The sequence below is a fragment of the Pseudoliparis swirei genome, chromosome 9, assembly GCF_029220125.1.
Source record: "Pseudoliparis swirei isolate HS2019 ecotype Mariana Trench chromosome 9, NWPU_hadal_v1, whole genome shotgun sequence".
In the NCBI taxonomy this organism is placed as follows: domain Eukaryota; kingdom Metazoa; phylum Chordata; class Actinopteri; order Perciformes; family Liparidae; genus Pseudoliparis; species Pseudoliparis swirei.
Genome location: NC_079396.1, coordinates 28,936,911 through 28,946,910, shown reverse-complemented (window position 1 = coordinate 28,946,910; position 10,000 = coordinate 28,936,911). Strand labels below are relative to the sequence as shown.

At 46.0% G+C, this 10,000-nt stretch overlaps 1 protein-coding gene across 1 annotated transcript in view; it reads left to right on the top strand.

Annotated features, from left to right (window-relative positions):
* The window catches only part of plxnb3 (plexin B3), an 82,601-nt gene that overhangs the window by 5,719 nt on the left and 66,882 nt on the right, over positions 1–10,000 (top strand). The gene's annotated exons all lie outside the window — the stretch shown is intronic.

Below are 10,000 nucleotides of genomic sequence, written 5' to 3'. Positions count from 1 at the left end.
TGTGAGTTATAGTTGCTCTGTTTCAGGGTTGGTTGGTGCTCTATTTAGGGTTAGTTGTCATTGCTCTGTTTCAGGGTGAGTTGTAGTTGCTCTGTTTCAGGGTGAGTTGTAGTTGCTCTGTTTTAGGGTGAGTTGTAGTTGCTCTGTTTCAGTTAATTATAGTTACTCTCTGTTTAGGTGTGATTATGGTTACTCTGTTTTAAGGTGAGTTATTAGTTGCTCTGTTTCAGGGTTAGTTGTAGTTGCTCTGTTTAGATGATTGTATTTGCTCTGTTTTGGGGTGATTGTTTATATTTAGGGTGAGTTATGAGTTGCTCTGTTTGAATTGAGTTGTAGTTGCTCTGTTTCAGGGTGAGTTGTAGTTGCTCTGTTTCAGGGTTAGTTGTAGTTGCTCTGTTTTAGGGTTAGTTGTCATTGCTCTGTTTCAGTTGTGAATTTAACTCTGTTTCAGGTGAGTTGTGGACACTCTGTTTTAGGGTGGACATGTTTGGAATGATTTCTTGCTCTGTTTCAGGTGGAGTTGTAGTTGCTCTGTTTCAGGGTTAGTTGTAGTTGCTCTGTTTAAGGTTGGGTGTCATTGCTCTGATGTTTCAATTGGTTAACCATTGCTCTGTTTCAGGGTTAGTTGTAGTTGCTCTGTTTTAGGGTGAGTTGTAGTTGCTCTGTTTTAGGGTGAGTTGTAGTTGCTCTGTTTTAGGGTGAGTTGTAGTTGCTCTGTTTCAGGGTTAGTTGTAGTTGCTCTGTTTCAGGGTTAGTTGTCATTGCTCTGTTTCAGGGTGAGTTGTAGTTGCTCTGTTTCAGGGGGTTGGGGGGTGATATTCCTTTTTTTTCCAGGGTTTGACCAGGGAAAAGGGATTTAAATTTTTTATTCTGAAATGGGGGAAGAAATTGTTTTTGGGGGTATTTATTTTCTGTTTACAACAAAATTTTTAGTTTTATTGTTTTTAAAAGGGGTTTAAGTTGTAAATTTTTTTAAAAAAATTTAAAAGGTCTGTTTATGGGGATTTCCCTTTTTTATTTTCCCCTCCCCGGTTTATTTGTTTGGGGTGATTGGTTCCCGCAAGGGGTTTCTCTTTTGGGTTTTGTCAATTCCTTTTTCATTTTATTGGATTATTGTTTTTTTTTAATTTTTTTCCATTTTTTTTTCAAATTTTTTGGGGCCGGGTAAACCCCAAAACCGGGGTTAAAAAGGGGAAACAAAAGGGGGGGTTAAATTTTTTTATTTGAAATACAAACCTTTTGGGAAAAATTTGGGTTTAACCCCTGGTTTAGGGGCTAAACCCCTAGAGGTAGTATTTATAAAACAGCCCTTTAGGGTAAAATTTTTTTTAAATAAAAAAAGGATTTAATTTAAACCCCCAAATCTTCACTGTTTATTTTTGCTCCCCCACCCCAAAAATCTTGGATTTTTGGATCAGGATAGAATTTTATTTTTTTAATTTTTTTAAAATAAAGGGAAAAAGGGGGTTGTTTGGGTGGTTTTTTGATTTGAAAAAATTTTAAATTTTTGAAAGTTTTTAAAATAATTTGAAATTTTTTGCCCTTTCTAAACAACCCCCCCACCAACCTCAAACCAGGGAACCCTACTCACAACCCCCCTCATCCCCAAAACAGGAAAAATTTTTAACAAACCCAAAAACACACACTCCCCACCCCCAAACACACAACAAAAATTTTACTACAAACAAAAAAAATTTAACCAAGGAAAACATTTTAATCCAAATCAAAACACAAACACACTCACACACACACAAACACACATGAACACCACTCACACACACACACAAACACACACCACACACACGACACACCACACACACACGACACACACTCACACACACACACGAACACACACTCACTCACACACACACGAACACACACTCACACACACACACAAACACACACTCACACACACACACAAACACACACACGAACACTCACTCACACACACACACGAACACACACTCACACTCACACACTCACACACTCACACACACACACACGAACACACACTCACTCACACACACACGAACACACACTCACACTCTAGGACCTCTGGCCGGCAGTGTTTTTTCTTTGTGTGTGTGTGTGTGTGTGTGAGTGTGTGTGTTTGTGTGTGTGTGTTTGTGTTAGAGCTCAGCTGGAAGTGTTTGTCCATCTTCCATCAGGATCCTCATGCAATATTAATCACACCCACCCACACACACACACACACACACACACACACACAAATGAATACATGAATGTATTTCACATGAGGTCACGGACACACACACAAACACACACAGACACACACACACTTTATGGTTACCATGACGACCTGAACAGTTTATGATTCTCACTGTGACCCGTCAGCTGTGAACCAATCAGGAGGCAGAACACCAGGAGGAAGTTGCAGAGTCTCCCTCTGATCGGAGCCGATCGGCAGCATTGATCCACAGACTTGTGTTTATGTGACAGCAGGTATTTTATTTGAGCTTCCACTGTGTTTCCGCAGTTGTATGTTCATATTTAGCAGCTGCTTCCCATCATGCACTGGGGCACACAGTGGGATTATTATACCACCCACAGCAGCCTCTGGTGGAGGAGCTGTGAGGATTCACCCAGAGTTCGGACATGGACAACAATAACATGAGCATTGCAGGACACCATGTTGCCAAATGGCCCAGAGCGCCGTGGAGGGCTGGCAAACACGGTGACAGAGTGATTTTTAAAATCCATGTCTCATGATCATCATGTCCAGGGGTCATGTCCCATGTCATGTGTCATGTCATCATGTCATGTCTCATGTGTCATGTGGTCATGACTTATGTTCATATGTCTCCTATGGGGTTGTCATGACTCTGTCTCATGTCTCTAATGTGTTCATGTGTCATGTCTCATGTCTCATGTCATGTCTCTATGTCTCTGGCATGTGTCATGTGTTCATGTGTTGCCTGACTCTATGTGCTCATGTCTCTATGTGTCATGACTCATGTGTCATGTCTCATGTCTCATGTGTCGTTCTCACATGTGTCATGACTGTCCATGTAAGCCGCGACTATGTCTCATGTGTCATGTATCTCATGTCTCATGTCTCTATGTATCATGTCTGTGTTATGTGTCATGTGTCATGTGTCATGTTCCATCATGTTCAAGCGTCTCATGACTCATGTCCGCGTCATGTCTCTATGTGTATTATGTCTCATGTCTCTATGTCTCTCATGTGGGTCTTATGTCTCATGTCTGTCATAAGGTGTCTCATGACTCATGTGTCATGTCTTGCAAGCCATGTATCATGTGGGGTCATGTCTCATGTGGGGTAACTATGACGTATGTCTTCATGACTCTGCGTCATGTCTTATGTAAGTCATGTCTCAAGTTTATGTCTTATGTTGCATGTGTGCATGTTCATGTCTCATGTGCTTGCGTTCATAAGTCATGTCTCATGACTTGTCATGTCTTGCATGTTCTCATGTGGTTGCGTGTCATGTCTCTATGTGTCGTCTATGTCTCATAATATACGCAAAATATGTGTCATGTGTTATGTCTTCATGTGTTGCGTCTCATAAGCCGGCGTTCATGTGTCATGTGTCATGTCTCATGTTGCGTCTCTATGTATCATGCGTATCATGTGTCATAAGCGTCTTGCGTCATGTCTCATGTGTTAAGCGTTTCTATGTCTGGTCTCATGTTACGCGATTCATGTGTTGCGTCTCATGTGTTGCGTTCGCGTCTTCATGTGTCTATGTGTTCACAGGTCTCATGCGTTCAAAATCTCTTTATGGGATTGCGTGTCATGTCTCTATGTGTTGCGTGTCATGTCCATGTGTCATGTCGTCGCATGTTGCGTCTCATGTCTGCATGTATCATGCGTCTCATGTATTGCGTATTATGTGTCATGTTCATAATGTATTATGTATCATGTCTTAAACGGTTGCGTGTCATGTGTCGCGTGGTATGTCTCATGCCGCGTATTCTCATGTGTTACGCGTTCGTGTCTATGTCTCATGTTAGTGTGTCCATGCGTGTCATTGGCTGTCTCATGTCTCATGTGTCGTGCGTGTCTGCGGGGCCGTGTCCCATGTCATGTGTCGCGTCTCATGTTCCGTGGGCTCATGTGTCGCGTCACGCGTCTAATGCGTCCTCATGCTCATGTATCATGTATCATGTGTCGCGTCTGCGTGTCCATGTCTTATGTGTTGCTCATGTGTCATGTGTCATGTGTCATGTGCTGCGTGTCATGTCTTCATGTAAATATGTCCTCTGTCAGTCTCATGTCTCATGTGTCAAGTGTGTCATGTTCATGCACTAGTGTTCCCTAGCGTGTCATGTCCTCTCATGTGTCATGTCTCATGTGTCATGTGTCATATGTCTCATGTCTATGCGTCATGTGCCATGTCTCATGTCCCATGTCTCATGTGCCATGTCTCATGTGTCATGTGTCATGCGGGGTTGCGTTCTCGCATGTCTCATGTCTCATGTGTCATGTCTGTGTCATGTCTCATGTGTCTGTGTCTCATGTCATGTCTCATGTCTCATATGTCCATGTATACATGTCTCCATGTCTCATGTCTCATGTATCATGCCTCATGTGTCATCTCATAAACTCATAATATGTCTCATGTCATGTCATGTCTCATGTGTCATATGTCCTGTCTCATGTGTCATCTCATGTCATATCTCATGTCTCATGTCTCATGTGTCATATCTCATGTCATGTCTCATATCATGTCATATCTCATATGTCATATCTCATGTCTCATGTGTCATGTGTCATGTCTCATGTCATGCTGTGTCATGTTTCATGTCTCATGTGTCATGTTGCGTTCATGTTCATGTGTCGTTATGTGTCATGTCTCATGTGTCATGTCTCATGTCATGTCTCATGATCATGTCTCATGTGTCATGTGTCATAGCCATGTCCTGCGTCATTATGTCTCATGACTCATGTCTCATGTGTCATGTGTCATGTCTCATGTGTCATGTCTCATGTGTCATGTCTCATGTCTGCGTCATGTGTTGGCGGGGCATGTCTCCTGCTGCGTCTCATGTCTCATGTGTCATGTCATGACTGTCATGTCTCATGACAGTGTTCATGTGTCATGTGTATGTCTGTGCGTCTCATGTGTCATGTCTCATGTGTCATGTCTCATGTCTCATGACTCATGTCTCATGTCTCATGTGTCATGTATCATGACTCATGTCTCATGACTCATGTGTCATGTCTCATGTCTCATGTGTCATGTCTCATGACTCATGTCTCATGTCTCATGTGTCATGTATCATGACTCATGTCTCATGTGTCATGACTCATGTGTCATGTCTCATGTGTCATGTGTCATGTCTCATGACTCATGTCTCATGTGACATGACTCATGTCTCATGTCTCATGTGTCAAGTTCTTGAACACTCACTCATTGGTGGTTGTTTGACTCGTTTCAGCTCGATTCACCTTCAGTAAAACACACGCCTGTTTTACAGAGCGGAGCGTTGGAGGGGTGTGGTGTCCTCCAGATGGAACCATCAAATACACATTTACTACCCTCTCTCTCTCTCTCTCTGTCTCTCTCTGTGTCTCTAACTTCACGCCTCAAACCAGTGATTAAATATTAATGACTCTGACCCCACCCACATCTCTCTGTGTGAAGCGAAGCCACGCCCCCTCTATTCCCATTGGGACTCTCTCTCTCTCGCCCCCTCTCTCTCTCTCTCTCTGAGCCTGAATGTCTCTCGCCCTCTCTCTGACAGAACAATGTGTCGTTCACAATAATGGGATTACAGCCATCCAGCCGGCTGCTCGCTCCTCTCTCTCTCTCTCTCTCTCCTGTCATCCCCCTCTCTGTCTCTCTCTCCATCTGTCTGTCGGCAGTCATTCATCCCCTCCCTCTCTCTCCTTCTCTCTCTTTCCCCCTCTCTCTCTCTCTCTCTCTCGCCCGGTGTTCAGGTTCTTTCAGTTCTTGCCTTCTGTTTTTATTGGAATGAAAGAAAGACGGACTGTTTCCTCAATGAAGTAAGTGTCTCTTTTCTCTCTCTCTCTCTCTCTCTCCCTCTCCCCCTCCCTCTCTCTCCCTCTCTCTCTCTGTGATGAGTCTTGATTGACAGCTGACTCTTGTTAATTGTGCTGTGATGTAATTAGCGGCGCAGTAATCAGATTGGTGGAGAGCCATGTGAGTAAGTTCCCTCGCACGGCGCTCAGTGGCAGACCTCTGTCTCTGAGAACGTCTTTGATGGAGACTCATAGTTTGCTGCTGGTGCTGGTGCACTCTGGGAAGTGTAGTTGGATGAGACTTAGTCCTCAGATTCAGCTCAACACTCCACAGTGACGTCGTCATGGAGACGTACCAAAGCAGAGAAACCTTGAAGAGCTCCAATGTCTCCTGATGAAGACGTTGAAGAAGAGGAGGAGGCGCCTCATGAGGGTCTGGTGGCTCGAAGAGTTCACAGAGACAAAGTTCCCACCGACGTCTTCGTCACGGCTCCTCTTCTTCATCTCTGAGGTCTGGACACGAGAGCCTCATGTTGACCTCACGGTGGCTGAGCTTCATCCTGATTGGTCCTCAGCCGTCTTCCTCGTCTTCCTCTCATTGTGCCTCCTCACTGGGAGGAGGCGCAATGAGAGGAAGACGAGGAAGACACGAGAGGACCAGTGAGGAGGACCAGTGAGGAGGAGGACTAGTGGGGAGGAGGACTAGTGAGGAGGACTAGTGAGGAGGAGGACTAGTGAGGAGGACTAGGAGGACTAGTGAGGAGGAGGAGGACTAGTGAGGAGGACTAGTGGGGAGGAGGACTAGTGAGGAGGACTAGTGAGGAGGAGGAGGACTAGTGAGGAGGACTAGTGAGGAGGAGGACTAGTGAGGAAGACTAGTGAGGAGGAGGACTAGTGAGGAGGACCAGTGAGGAGGAGGACTAGTGGGGAGGAGGACTAGTGAGGAGGACTAGTGAGGAGGAGGACTAGTGAGGAGGACTAGTGGGGAGGAGGACTAGTGAGGAGGACTAGTGAGGAAGACTAGTGAGGAGGAGGACTAGTGGGGAGGAGGACTAGTGAGGAGGACTAGTGAGGAAGACTAGTGAGGAGGAGGACTAGTGAGGAGGACCAGTGAGGAGGAGGACTAGTGGGGAGGAGGACTAGTGAGGAGGACTAGTGAGGAGGAGGACTAGTGAGGAGGACTAGTGGGGAGGAGGACTAGTGAGGAGGACTAGTGAGGAGGACTAGTGAGGAGGACTAGTGAGGAGGAGGACTAGTGGGGAGGAGGACTAGTGAGGAGGACTAGTGAGAGGACTAGTGAGGAGGACTAGAGGAGGACTAGTGAGGAGGACTAGGAGGACTAGTGAGGAGGACTAGTGGGGAGGACTAGTGAGGAGGACTAGTGGGGAGGAGGACTAGTGGGGAGGAGGACTAGTGAGGAGGACTAGTGAGGAGGAGGAGGACTAGTGAGGAGGAAGGAGGACCAGTGAGGAGGAGGACTAGTGAGGAGGAGGACTAGTGAGGAGGACTAGTGGGGAGGAGGACTAGTGAGGAGGACTAGTGAGGAGGACTAGTGAGGAGGACTAGTGAGGAGGACCAGTGAGGAGGAGGACTAGTGAGGAGGACTAGTGGGGAGGACTAGTGAGGAGGACTAGTGAGGAGGACTAGTGAGGAGGACTAGTGAGGAGGACTAGTGAGGAGGACTAGTGAGGAGGACTAGTGAGGAGGAGGACTAGTGAGGAGGACTAGTGAGGAGGAGGACTAGTGAGGAGGACTAGTGAGGAGGACTCTCTCCTCTCTGTGAGGGGGCGGAGCTTAACAGATGTCATGTGATCTCCTGCTGATCAAAATCACTTAGTCTCTTCTAATTGTAGAGGCTGCAGAGACACACACACACACACATGTTCACACACACACTCATACACACACACACACTCACTCATACACACACACACACTCACACACTCACACACATACTCATACACACACACGCACACACACACACTCACTCATACACACGCACACACACACACACACACACACACTCACACACATACACACACACACACATACACACATGCACACACACGCTCACACACTCACATACACTCACACATACATACACACAAACACACACACACACATACTCATACACACACACACACACACTTACACACATATACACACACACACACATATCACATACACACACGCACACACACAGACACACTATACACACACATACTACATATATACACATACACACACACACATATCATACACACATATACTCACTACTACATACTCACTATATACACACACACTACTCCTATATTACACACACTATACACATATATATACACACACATACACACACACTCACATATACACACATATACACACACACACACACACACTCATACACACACGCACACACACTACACATACACACACACACACACACTATACACACCTACACACACACATACTACACACACACGCACACACGCACACACACACACTCACTCATACACACACACACACACACACTCATACACACTACACACACTCACACACATACTCATACACACACACACACACACTCATACACACACACACACACACACACTCACACACATACTCATACACACACACACACACACACACACTCATACACACACACACTCATACACACTCACACACATACTCATACACACACACACACACTCATACACACACTCACTCATACACACACACACACACACACAGATGTGTGAACAAACAGTGAGAGGTGATGGGCGGTAATGATATTGAAGCTAATTCCTTCAGTGTGAGTGTGTGTATGAATGTGTGTGTGTGTGTGTGTGTGAACATGTGTGTGTGTGTGAACATGTGTGTGTCCCACTGATCAGTATTCAGTTGGTTCAGATCAGTACAATTCAGTAGAACTGGTTCTCGTTGGTTCTCTTCGGCCCCTTTGAGCCCGTCTGCTTTACCTCTGGATCCACAATAAATAAATATATACATACATATACATATGTATATATATATATATATGTATATGTATGTATATATACATATATATATATATATATATGGGGGCGGTAGCACAGAGGGAGGAGCCTGAGTCCAGAGGGAGGAGCCTGAGTCCAGAGGGAGGAGCTTGCAGTTAGTTTCATTTGGATGCTGAACTTCATTTAATCCAAAGTGCTTCACTAAAACACAACAGCTCTCAGTCCTGGATCGACGTGGTTCTCATTAGGACTGAGACCCCTCAGGGTCCAGGGTTGTGGGCGGGTCTTGTGGGCGGGGCTTGTGGGCGGGGCTTGTGGGCGGGTCTTGTGGGCGGTCCCTCCTGCAGGTGGCGCTCTGCCTCTTTTGTTCTGGATCAAACAGAATCTCCTTCTGGTCTCCTGTCAACACAAACACTGTGATCCGGATTAAGGAGACAGGAATAGCAGCGAGGAGGCGAGGATACGAGACGAGGAGGCGAGGAGACGAGACGAGGAGGCGAGGAGACGAGGAGGCGAGCACAAAAGAGGAATTCTCTCCATTCCGGGCCGATCGGAACACGACGACCCAGAATCAAACGGAGTCAAAGGATCTGAGGACAGAGACAAGCGGCCATTGTGTCCCGCATGAGTCAACGTCCGCTCTGACCTCTGACCTCTGACCTCTGACCTCTGACCTCTGACCTCTGGCATCAAACACGGGGACGGAGATCCGCTCCGAATGGATCCGGAACCGGTTATGGAACCTTTTGACATCAGAACTCCAAACTGGACCAACCAGAACCAGACCAGCTGAACCTCAACACAGCCCCCGCTGCTGTCTCCATGGTAACCACGTCAACAACCGAGAGGAGGTGTCAACAAATAGACTTCCTCCACTGTGATGATGATAATGAGGAGGAGGAGGAGGGGGGGGGAGGAGGGGCTGGATGGTGATGATGATGAAGATGATGAAGATAGGGATGAAGGTGTGTACAGTCAGGTTTGTGACACACAAACCAAAAAATACCCTTTGGGGAATTATAATGTTGTATTCTTTCAA